The following is a 13,033-nucleotide window of genomic DNA, read 5'->3' on the forward strand; positions in this document are numbered from 1 at the left end:
CTTTTTTTTTTAATTTGTCAAATTGAGTTTTTAAATGAGTTGTTTTGTTCTATGGAATTTTTTCCCATTTCACAATTTTTTTAAGGAGTTATTTTTTCCCAATACACAAATTCTGTTTTCCTGGGAGTTCTTTACCTTTTCCACTTCACATTTTCAGGGAGTTCTTTTCTTTTTTCACTTTATCAAATATTTTTAAATGAGTTATATGCCATTCCCAGACTCTCTTGCAGAGCTTTCCTTTCCTTTCCCCATTCTTCTTATAGCCCTCTTTTAAGATCTTTTTAAAATTTCCTCTAGGAGAGCCTTGTGTGGTTAGGACCAGGCTATATCCCCCTTTGAGGCTTAATCTGGAGACAATCTGCTTTTAAGTCTCCTTGGGGTTTGGAATCTATTCATTTTCACTATAGAAGCTGTCTAATTAGAGCTCACTTTGCCTTTTTACTCATTTTTTTTAATGTTAGTATCTGCTTTTTTGGACAAGGAGGCTCCAAGGTTTCTCTACAGACTCCCCAAAGCAGCAAAAGCTGCACTAGGATCCTGCTAAGTCACTCCTGGTGCTGGGTGGGTGTGGCCAGGTTCCGTGATACTCTGTCACTTTGGGGTACACTCTTTACTCTCTGTGTTTGTGTTGGATGTTTATAACTTCTCCGATAATTTATTGGCTTGCAACCAGGGCAGAGTAGCCAATACTGTGATAGAGTCCTCCCTGTAGATTCTCTGTTTCCTGGAGATTGCACCCTGTCCCCCGTCTGCTCAGCATGAACTGACCTCCATGCCTGCCTCTCTGCCTGCACTTAGCCAACTCCTCCCTTGTCCACGCCCAATCAAAACACCCATTTTCTGGTGGTCTTCAGAATTATCTTCTGCTGGTTCTTGGCTGTACTCCCAGTATTCATGGATCCTGTCAATCTAGCACTAATTCAGAGGCTGAATTTCATAAATTTTTTTAAGATAGCAAGAGATCTCAGAAAGAAGTGTGTGTCCTCTCTGCCATCTTAATTCTGCCCCTGTCAACTCAATTTTGAAGGAGATAAATTCATTTCTCATATTTTTTGCATTTTATTTTTCAAGTTTGGTTTTTCTATTTGTACTCTATAGATTTAACTAAGAAATAGATAACAGAGAGGAAATGTGACATCATATTGAGTTCACATTGGAGATAGGAAAAGCTGACCAAAAAAAATGCTGAAATTTTTAGCCTAGGCAACTTCCTATGACTATAAGCTGTGGAAAAAGTGAATCTTATTCTCATAGAAGAAGTTTCCTTATCCAGGACTTCTCTATATTAGTAAAATCACAAGGATAAGTCTTCTCTCTATTAGGTTGAAGATGACTCATTTTAGATGAGATCCAAGTTTGTGTTTTCAGACCTAGTTCTATTAAAATACTTTTTAAAATTATCTTTTAAAAATAGAAGGGATAATTGATAGTGTCAGAGTGGCAATACACCAATACTGGTAACAGCAGTGGAGTTAGAATTAAGACACATGAATTGTAGATGTAGGTATCTAATTGACTAGTTCTAAGAACTGGGCACATTTAAAAATTACAGTGGGAAATTTCCTTTCTGTTTTCTCATCTGGTAAGTGAATAGAATACATTGACTTAGAGTTATCTCCAAAAATCCTTTCAGGACAAAAATTATATCAGATCGAAGCCTAGAAATTATGCTTAGGAACTCTTAGTCTATCTTTAACTACACACACACACACACACACACACACACACACACATATACAAACACAAACACACAAACACACACATAGCTTCTGATTGCACTGTAATTGAAGAAACTTTATCTGACCTCAAATATGTTGTTCTTCTGAATGGTGACAAAGGACAAGGAGAATCATGACTAAAAGCCCGAGCAACTGAAGAACATTTCTATGCAAATACTAAACTAACAGTTTCTTGACTTATTAGCATATGGTAGGTGCTTGTCTGTGGCTATCACAATGACTACAACTCTATTAGTCATCTAGAAAAGTATAAACAATGACATCATAAAAAACCTCTAAAGCTGTAGCAAAGGCATTACAAATTTGAATAATTTGTTTGGCAGCTTTTCTAATATATGGATCATAGGCAGAAAAATCAAGTTGGATTTTCAAAATTATTTTAATCACTTTAGAATTAATAAATATTCCTAAGATAAAGAGAGAAAAATAGTATTATGACTAGTTGAGAGGCAGAGTCAGGAGGGCTGAATAAATGTAGGAACTTGCCTTAGCCCTTCCAAATTTCCCTTCAAACAATTTTAAAATAATTCCTCAAAAAAGAATTCTGGAGCAGCAGAAACAACAAAAGGACAACATTTTCCCAAGCAAAGACAACTTGGAACATCAGCAAAAAAGATCTGTCTCAATGAGCTGAGTGGAGTAAAGTTCAGAGCAGGCTGTTCCTGGTAAGACAGAATAGAGGTTAATGGGAGGTGGTGGGGTGGAGGGTGGGGGAAGGAAGAACTGAATCAGCGTAGGCTAAAAATATACCTACATCTACAAGGCATATAGATTGCCTTCTTATTAATTCAGGTTGACACTCCCCAGATATTAAAGGGGCCAGACAATTGGTCAGAAGGAGATTAGTGGGGACACTATGCTGGCACTTAGTGCAGTAGTTTGTTGCATAGCCCATGTAAGGATCTAAATTGCAGTTCCAGGACAAGAAGAATCATTACTAGCATACTAGAAATAATATGGTGTGGGACAGGGATGCTAGTCCCAGCTCCAGAATGAAAAATAAAACAAAACAACAACAACAACAACAACAACAACAACAAAAACTGTGAGTGATCAATCACAAAGTAGAGCTTGGGTCAGGAGGGAAATGACCACACCTCTATTTAAATCATACCACTTTAGAAAAACTGCAAAGTTATAGGATCCACTGGGCTGAACTAGCTCTGAAAATAGCATTATGATAAACCTAAAGCTTGGGACAGTGCCTGCTCCCCTCTAAGAGTAGAGCTTACTTTTTACATAAAATTAAAAGTCAAGGGTGCCAGGGTGCCAGGGAAAATAATAATAATAAAAAAATCTCAAGAGGAAACAATGTCAAAACAGCTACAAATGATTTTTTTAAGTGATTTGTTCTCAGCCCCCCCAAAATAATGTAAAATTATTTTGAAAATGAAATACTAAAGTAGAGGAAAAATTGACAAAATAACTGAGAGTGATTCAAGATAATTATGAAAAAAGTCAACAGTTTGGTTTAATAAAACCACAAAAATGGGGAAAAAAGATGTACAAAAATTCATTTAAAAAGTCATTAAAAAGTAAAATTGATTAAATAGAAAAGAGGAACAAAAGCTGATTGAAGAAAACAAATTCTTAAAAATTAGATTTGGGCAAATGGAAGTTAATGACTTCACAAGACATTAAGAAAAATGAAAAAAAGAAAAGAAAAAAAGAGCAGAAATTGTGAAATGTCTCATCTGAAAAAAAAACTCACATAGAAAATAAATGGAGGAGAAATACTTTTAGTATTATTGGGCTACCTGAGAGTCATGATTTAAAAAAAAAAAAAGATCCTAGACATCAAATTTCAAGAAATAATTAGGAAAACATGTTTTGATGTTCCAGAATCAAAGGAAAAAATAATTGAGGGAATCTACCAATTCAAAAAGCAATCTTAACAAAAACTCTGAGGAATATTATAGCCAAATATCAGAACTCTCCAGTCAAGAAGAAAATACCAAAAATAAATACTATTTTTTTTAGTATCTTGGAATCACATAAGGATAAGATAAGATTTAATAGCTTCTACCTAAAAGAATTAGATGGCTTAGATTATGACATTTTGGAATGCAATGGAGGTATGATTACAATGAAAAGTCACCTGTCCATTGAAATGGATTATTATTATTATTTGGATAAGAAATTGGGGTTAAGTGACTTGCCCAAGGTCACACAGCTAGGATGTGTTAAATGTCTGAAGCCAGATTTGAACCCAGGTGTTCCTGACTTTAGGGCTAGTGCTCTATCCACTGCACCATCCAACTGCCTCATGGAATATAATTATTAGGGAAAAAATAGGTATTTAATGAAATGGAGAACTTTCAAGCATTTTTTTAATAAAAAAAGACCAGATCAGAAAATTTGATTTTCAAACACAAGACTCAAGAGATATACAAAAATATTCATAGGAAAGTGAAATCATAAAGTATTCCATGAGGTTAAACTGCTAACATTTTTATCTAGGAAAATGATACTTGTAACTTCTCAGAACTTTACACTATTTAAAAGTTTTTAATAATAGTTTTTCATTTTCAAAATACATGCAAAGATAATTTTCAATTTTTTCCCCTGCCCCTTCTTCTAGACAAGTAATCCAATTTAGATTAAACCTGTATAATTCTTCTAATATTTCCACTTTCATCATACTGTACAAGAAAAATCAGATCAGAAAGAAAAAAAATAAGAAAGAAAATAAAAAGGAAGTAAACAATAAGAAAAAGGTGAAAATACTACTTTGTGATCCACATTCAGTCCCCATAGTTCTCTTGCTGGATGCAGTTGGCAATTTTCATCACAAGTCCATTGGATAGAATTGGCCTGAATCACCTCATTGTTGAAAAGAGCCAAGAGCATCACACTTGATCACACAATCTTGTTATTGCTGTCTATAATTTTCTCTTGGTTCTCACTTCACTCAGGATCAGTTCAGGTAAGTCTTTCCAGACCTTTGTGGAATCGTCCTGTCAATCATTTCTTACAGAACAAAGATATTCTATTACATTCGTATACCATAACTTATTTAGCCATTCTCCCACTGATGGTCATCCACTCAGTTTCAGTTCCTTGACACTACAAAAAGGATTGTTAACATTTTTGTACATATGGGTCCTTTCTCCTTTTTCTTTATGATCCCTTAGGGATATAGATCCAATTGAAACACTGCTGGATCAAAGGGAATGCACAGATAGCCCTTTGGGCAGAAGAACTTTTTACTAGTAAGGTAGTTAGAAGGAATATACACAAATAAAGGATATGGGTATGAGTTGCAAATAATGGGATGTCCATTGAAAAAAATTAAAGGGTAGGCTATTCACTAGAAGAGGAAAGGGAAAAATAGAATGGGATAAATTCTCAAATAAGAGAAGTATGACAGAGCTTTTATTATTATTATTGGTAGATTCCCTCATATAATATTTAAATATTATATATTTTATTATGATGATGATAAGAGTTAGTGGGCAATCTTGAGTCCTGGAATTAGGTCAGGCAAGAAATAGAATACACCCTCAATTGATTATAGAAACCTATCTTATCCTACACTGAAAATTAGGAGGGGAGGGAAATGATATAAAGAGGAGAAATCATAGAATAGAGGCAAGATTAGATGAGACTATGGTCAGAAGCAAAATACTTCTGAAAAGCAACAGATTGAAGGGAGAGAGAGAGAGAGACACACAGAGAGACAGAGAGAGACACAGAGAGACAAAGAGACAGAGATAGAGAGACAGAGACACACACGCAGAGAAACATAGGATAATGGAAATAAATACAACATAATCATAGCTGTGAATGTGAGTGAGATGACCAAATCACAGTTTTCTAGATAAGATAAAAATAGGTAAATTACTTACATAAAAAGATGATGCTATAAGCAAATTAGGAGAATGAAGTAATTTACCCATCTAAAAATAAAGAAACAAATATTATTGTTTGTTTGGTTTCTCATTTTTTCCCTTTTTATCTGATTTTTCATGTGCAGCATGACAAATGTGGAAATATATATATAGAAGAACTCCCCATGTTTAACATACATTGGATTACTTGCTGTCTAGGGGAGGGGTGGGGAGAAGGGGGAGAGATTTGGAACACAAGTTTTTGCAAGGGTGAATGTTGAAAACTACCTTTGTATATATTTTGAAAATAAAAAGCTATTATTTAAAAATATATATGTTGGATGAGATAAAGGAGGACTGGGATACTAATACACTCTTGATGGAATTGTGAACAATTTAGAACCATGCCAAAAGGGCCATAATATTGTGCGTACTTATTCACCCCACAATACCACTGCTTGGTCTATATCCCAAAGAGATAACAAGAAAAAAAAAGAAGGGAAAAGGACCCACATGTAAAAAAATATTTATAGGTATTCTTTTTGTGGTATCTAAAAATGAAAACTGAGGAGATTCTCATCAATTGAGGAATGGCTGAACAAGTTTTGGTGTATGATTGTAATGGAACACTATTGTCCTGTAAGTCCCAGCTTCCTAAATTGTGGTTCATGACCTCCTATGAAGTCTTGTAATTGAATATGGTTGCCATAAAATTGTGGTGTGTTATGAGTAAATGTTTGATTTGTATAACTATTTTATATATCTATGTAGACAGGATCACAAAAAATTTTTTAAATAAGAATCACTTGCAAAAGAACTGATTTTGTCTGAATACAGACTGAAAGATACTATTTTTCTCAATCCTTCCTTCCTTCTTTCCTTTCTAGAAAACAAAAGAATAAAGGGGAATTTCCTTAAAATGTTAAATAGCATCTATCTAAAATTAGCTGCTATTATATATAATGGCCTTAAGCTAGAACAGCAGTAAATCAATAATGCCCATTATCATCACTACTATTTTATATTGTCTCAGAAATAGTATCTATTGAAATAATAGAAGAAAAAGAACTTGTAAGGATTAAAATATGCAATGAGGAAATAAAACTATAACCCTTTGCAGATGATATAATGAAATACTTAAAGAATCCTGGATAATCAACTAAAAAACTATTTGAAATAATTATTAACTTTATCAAAATTGAAGGATATAAAATAGATACACAAGAATCATCAATATTTCTATGTACTATATATTATATTCTAATGGGAGGTGAAAGAGAAATTCATTTTAAGTCAAGACAAATCTAGGAAATATAAGTACACAATCAGAAATCATTTTTCATACTAATAAAATCAAATCTGAACAGTTTGAGAAATAATCATTTCTCATGGGTAGAATGAGTTAATATAATAAAAATAATAAGTTTACAAAAATCTACTAATTTAATGCCATAACAATGAAGTTACATAAAAACAAAATTAACTTGGAAGAACAAAAGGATATCAAGAGGTCAAATTGTATTATAAAACAGTAATAATCAAGATGGTCTAGTACTTGTTAAGAGATAGAGTAGTGGATCAGTGGAATTCATTAGATATCTAATATATAATGATTCTGATTGGTTGAAAGGGGTATTGAAGAAAATATTATATTGATCTCCATATATAAATGTATTTTTATTAACTTTGTGAGTGAAGCTGAAAACTTTTAGGCATAACCAAGAGCCTCACAATAATGATCACAAATCAAGATGATTGTTCCTAATAGTAACTTTTTAATGTAGAACCGTTTCAATTACCACATCGTCAGTGAAGGCAATATACACACAATATAGCTGCAGTACCCGTGGCTTTTGTTTCTCAGAACAATGAGAAACCAGCCAGCTTATGATTATACATCTATGGACATCTCCATAGTTCCTCTTTCTTACTTCATTCATATTAAGATGCAGCATATCTTTAATTAGAAGTCATGTTTGTTTAATTCTTAAAGATCTTCCCTAGCAATGATCCTATGTGGAAGATAGAGCAGTGTTATCTTCATTTTAGAGATATTTTGCAGATGTGAACACTGAATAATGAACATAGTCCGATAGTTTGAAGCAGCAATCAATAATAAGACTTTTTTGTTTCTAAAAACAATGCTCAATCTATTTTAGGTAAAACATTTTACAATTTGTAAAATACTATAAACATTAATACATTTGATCCTCACAAAAACATTTTGAGGTAGATGACATTATCATAGTCTCAGAGACATTAAATGAGATCTCCAAAATCACACAACTGCCAAATGGCAAAATTTGAAGCAAAACCTTGAATCTGTATCTTTCTTCCTCCAAGTATAACACTCTGTCCACTGCATCAAAATGTTTTGCTAAATACCTTAAATAATGCTAGTATAAATGAAATAAACTAAAAATGATTGCATGCCTACAGCCAATGTTGAAATGACTAAAATTCAAATGAGATATTGTGGTGGCAATAAGATTAGACTTGGTATTAAACATATTCTTGTACTTACTACATCTGTGCTATAAGGCAAATATTTCACCTACTTTTCTTCCATTTTGTTCATCTAATAAACTGGAATCATAACATAATCATGAAGAACAAAGCTTGTAAACCACAAAGCATTAAACAAAAAAATTTTTTTATTTGTTGTTAATTGAAAATTCAGGAAACCAAAAATCTGTCAACTAGAAAAAAAATCACAAATTCAAAATTGTATCTACAATAAGCTTGGAGAGCTAACACATTGGTTGCCCTGGCTACATAGTTATAATTCCTTTGAAAGTGATACTTGTAGGTTAGTGGAAAGTTTATATGTTTACAAACTTACCCTCCTTCCATTTCTAAAAAAAAAAAAAAAAAGAAAAAAAGAAAGTAATCTTTCATAAACTATACATCTTTTAATTTTTTAAACTTTCCTTAAAAAAATGTGCTTTCCTTCCCTCTTTGACTCTGAAGAATCATTATATAAAATAAATCAAAATGTTATAATGTTGAGATTAAAGTACATTTAAAAAAAAAAGGAGAGTGAATTTTGGGCTGTTAAAGTGATCTTGAAATAACAGATTAGCAAATCAAAAGAGGTTGACTTTGTCAACATCTATTTCCTTATCATAAAAGGAATATATTTTCAAATATATTTATGTGTTGGGGAGTAATGAATGACCTTTTCCTAGTAAACAAGAATTGAAAATAATAACATTTAAGATTTATATAATACTTTCAAAGTTTATATAGCAACTTTACAAATATCTCATCTAATCCTCAAAACAGCTTTTGCAGATAGATATCATTTTCCACATTTTATAAATGTATAAACAATCAGACAATTTAAGTTGTTTTCCTAGAGTCAAACAGCTAGTAAGTGTCTGAGACAAGATTTGAACTGAGATTTATTGATTGAGTGAAGTTGAGTAGTCAAAACACTGTATTATTAGGTGCTTCAGAAAAGAAAAGAAAAAAAAAAAGAAAGTCATGCTTGCCTTGTGGGTTCACAACAAAATAGTCTTTTAGGCATACACAATAGTTTCAATTTCAGTTGAGAGTTATTCCTGCCTTCCCTCCTTCCAAACAAATCCTAGTTGACACTGCTTCTCCAACTTGAACTAGAATTAAAATTTACATATTCTGGAACAAAAGCCTTCTTGCAATAAAATATGTTACTTTTTTATTAAGAAATTAAAAATGTATTTCCTTCATGAAATCACTTTGAATATCTAAATAAATATATACAAAAATAAATAAATTATGGGTATATCTCACCAAAGCAAAAAAAAAAAAAAAAAAAAAGTTGATAGCTTAAAAGTAAATCTTTTTAAAATCTTTTTCACAGTACAAAAAAGTTTTTTTTTCCTAATTGATTATCAGAATATACCAGATTTTTAAAAAGACAATGTGCTGATACTAATTAATAAGTCTACATAAAGCCTCAATGGGGAAAAAACAGTTATAATTTATAAAGGGCTGAAACTCTTGAACTGATGCACTGAGGTTGGACAACTGAGCACTTAAGGCTAATTACCGATTGTACAATACTCTATTAACATATGCTTGGAAAATGGCCCTTCCCACTATTCTGTGCTGGCTTGATAATTGGTGTATACAGAGAATTGTAGGAGGGACTAGGGTGTAGAGTAAGACTAGCCAGAGTCACTTTTGGGCGGGAGGCAAAGAGGAGAGGTCGTGGAAATCCTTCGTCATTCCAATTCACTTCTATCCCTAAAGAACAAGAATAAAGACGAAGGACTTTTGCTTATCCTGACTCTGGCTGATTCTAAGGTATCCAGGGTGCTAACTCGTTCTTCACAATAATTATTTTAACATTTCACAGATATGTAAAAGACTTAATCCTGTCTCTAGCATCACTATGAAATTTCATACTTAAGCCTGTACTTTCCCACATATCTTCATGCTTTTTCAAAAAAAAAAAAAAAGTATTTACAATAATTATACTACATACCATTTGAAGTATTTATTAGGCTTCTGTTAAATTAAGCTGTTGAAGTAATCAAAATGTATATACCCTTTGATCCAGCAGTGTTTCTACTGGGCTTATAAACCAAAGAGATCTTAAAGGAGGGAGAAGGATCCACATGTGCAAAAATGTTTGTGATAGCCCTTTTTATAGTGGCAAGAAACTGGAAACTGAATGGATGCCCATCAATTGGAGAATGGTTGAATAACTTATGGTATATGAATGTTATGGAATAGTATTGATCTATAAAAAATGATCAGCATGATGATTTCTGGAGATACATATATGAACTGATGATAAGTGAAATGAACGAGGAGATCATTGTACACAGCAATAAGATTATACAATGATGACTTCTGATGGACCTGGCTCTTTTCAACAATGTGATTTTTTTCAGGCCAGTTTCAATGATCTTGTGATAAAGAAAGCCATTTACAGCCAGAGAGAGGACTGTGGGAACTGAGTATGGGTCACAGCATAGCATTTGCACTCTTTTTGTTGTTGCTTCCTTGCATTTTATTATCTTTCTCATTTTTTTCTCTTTGATTTGATTTTTCTTGTGCAGCAAGATAATTGTATAAATGTATATGCATATATTGGATTTAACACATATTTTTTTTACCATGTTTAACATATATTGGATAACTTGCCATCTAGGGGAGAAAGGGGGGAGAAAGGAGGGAAAACTACAAGGTTTTGCAAAGCTTAATGTTGAAAAAATTATCCATGCATATGTTTTGAAAACAAAAAGGTTTAATAAAAAAAACATAAAAAATACAATAAATTAAGTCCTTGGTAACAGTAGTAAATGACCACTGACTAAACTTGAAGGAATCTTTTCTAGAGTGGAAGAGGAAGTGAATAGAAAGGAAGAACAATCAATAGCATTTTAAATAAATAAAATGAAATTTAACATATACATAAATGCATCTACATAGTATATGTAAACACAAAAAAATACACACTTTAAAATGAAGATTAGAAACATTTGCCTTGTTATTTATAGCATTGTACACGATACAGTAAAGTGTAAGCAATCAAATAATAAACATTTATAAAGCTCCCACTGTGTTCTAGGCACTGTGGGAAGTGCTAGGGATAAAAAAAAATGAGAGACAATTTTGGTCTTCAAGGGGCATACAATCTCATCAAAGAGATAATATGCAAATATGTACAAAACCAGCCATATACAGATTAAATAGGATATAAAAGGCAATAGAATTAAGGAAAAATTGAGTAAGGCTTCCTATAAAGTGAGATTTTTAGTTGGGAATTAAAGGAAGCCCAAGAAAGTCATTAGGTAAAGTTGAATAAAATGTTGCATAAGTGAAATCAGCAACAGAATGGATATGGGTTTGAAAGATAATGAGAAACTGAGAAAGCCTCCTGGGTTGTGATACTATGAGACTGGGAGAAGAATGTTTCCTTTTATAATTTTAGGAAAGGTTTTGTATATGCCTGAGGTGGACTAGAGGAGTAACTTAATGGAAAGTGATAAGGTTCAGGAACTAAGTAAGTAGGGAATTTTAAGAAGAGTCAAAATAAATGGAAAAGTCTCATGGTGTATGTGCAAGAAAATGTATGTGCCTTTTGCTGAACCCACTGAGGAAAAAATGAAGTGATTTAGGGAAGCATATGTTAAGGACCACACCTAAGTGTGAAGGGGCAGGACAATTCTCCAAAAGCCCCAAAGCTATAAATCATAACATACTTGAAGGAGTTGCAAATCAGCCTTTACTGGTGCAGATATTGCTTGTGAATTGGGAATGAAATAAATTGGAGACAAGAGGGAAAAGGGGAGAGGTCAGAGAATGCAACTGCCTTCCAGTCTCCATATAGTTATCAACCTCTCACATGAAGGGATCTATTCTGCTAATCAGAATAGATCCCTAGCAGCCATTAGTAGGTGGCTCCTGTCACACCCATCCATAATAGTTGCCAGGATTTTGATTATGTGGTAGATTTGATTAAGATGAACTTCAAGTCACCAAACACCTGAAGTTCTAGCATCAAAGTCAATGACCTCCCCATGGCCACAAGAACAAGAAGATTGGGTCAGTGCCTCCTTTTTTCTAGAAGCAGATGTTAACTTTAAAAGCATAAAGTAGGCCCAAAATATGAGAAGAAAAAAAGAAAAAAAAAACATTCATAATAGAAAGCTACTATGGTAACAAGGAAGATTAAAACACCAACTTAGAAGAGGCAAAGGAGAAAGGGATAAGAGAAAGGTTGGGGATGATATAAGGAAGGGCATATTAATGCAGAAGAAAAGAAGCAAAACAGACTTTGAAGAGGAATGTTATAAAAAAGAAGATATACAGAGTAAAACGGGATAGAGGGAAATATTCAGCTAGAAATCATAACTGAGCATGTAATCGAATGATCATACCTTTAAAAGGGAAACTGATTGAAAATGGATTAGAAACTAGATCTCAACATTATATTGTTTAAAAGAGCCATTATTGACAGAGAATGACATTCAGAATTAGAATAAGGTGCTGGAACAGATTCGATTATACTTTAGTTGATGTTTAAAATCAAGGGTAGCAATCAAGATAAGAGACAATACAAAATCCAAAATAGACTTAATTAAAATAGACAAACAGGGAAATTACATTTAAAAAGTTTAATACATACAATGAAGTAATATCACAAATTTTATAACAAGTTTCTCTGATAAATGCTTTACCCCCTGAAATATATAAAGAATTGAGTCAAATTTTTAAAAGTAGGAGTCATTTTCCAATTGATAAATGGTTAAAGGATAGTCAGCTTTTAGAAGAAAAAGAACAAAGATATCTATAATGATATGAAAAAATACTCTAAATTAGTAATGTTTAGAGAAATGAAAATTAAAATAACTCTGAGGTACCTACCCAAAGAATTACAAAATTGTGCATACTCTTTGACCCATTAATCTTTGATTTGTACCCCAAAGTAATAAAAAAGAAATGTACATATCTATTTATCTCTATCTC

This window comes from Sarcophilus harrisii, chromosome 4, assembly GCF_902635505.1.
Source record: "Sarcophilus harrisii chromosome 4, mSarHar1.11, whole genome shotgun sequence".
NCBI lineage: Eukaryota > Metazoa > Chordata > Mammalia > Dasyuromorphia > Dasyuridae > Sarcophilus > Sarcophilus harrisii.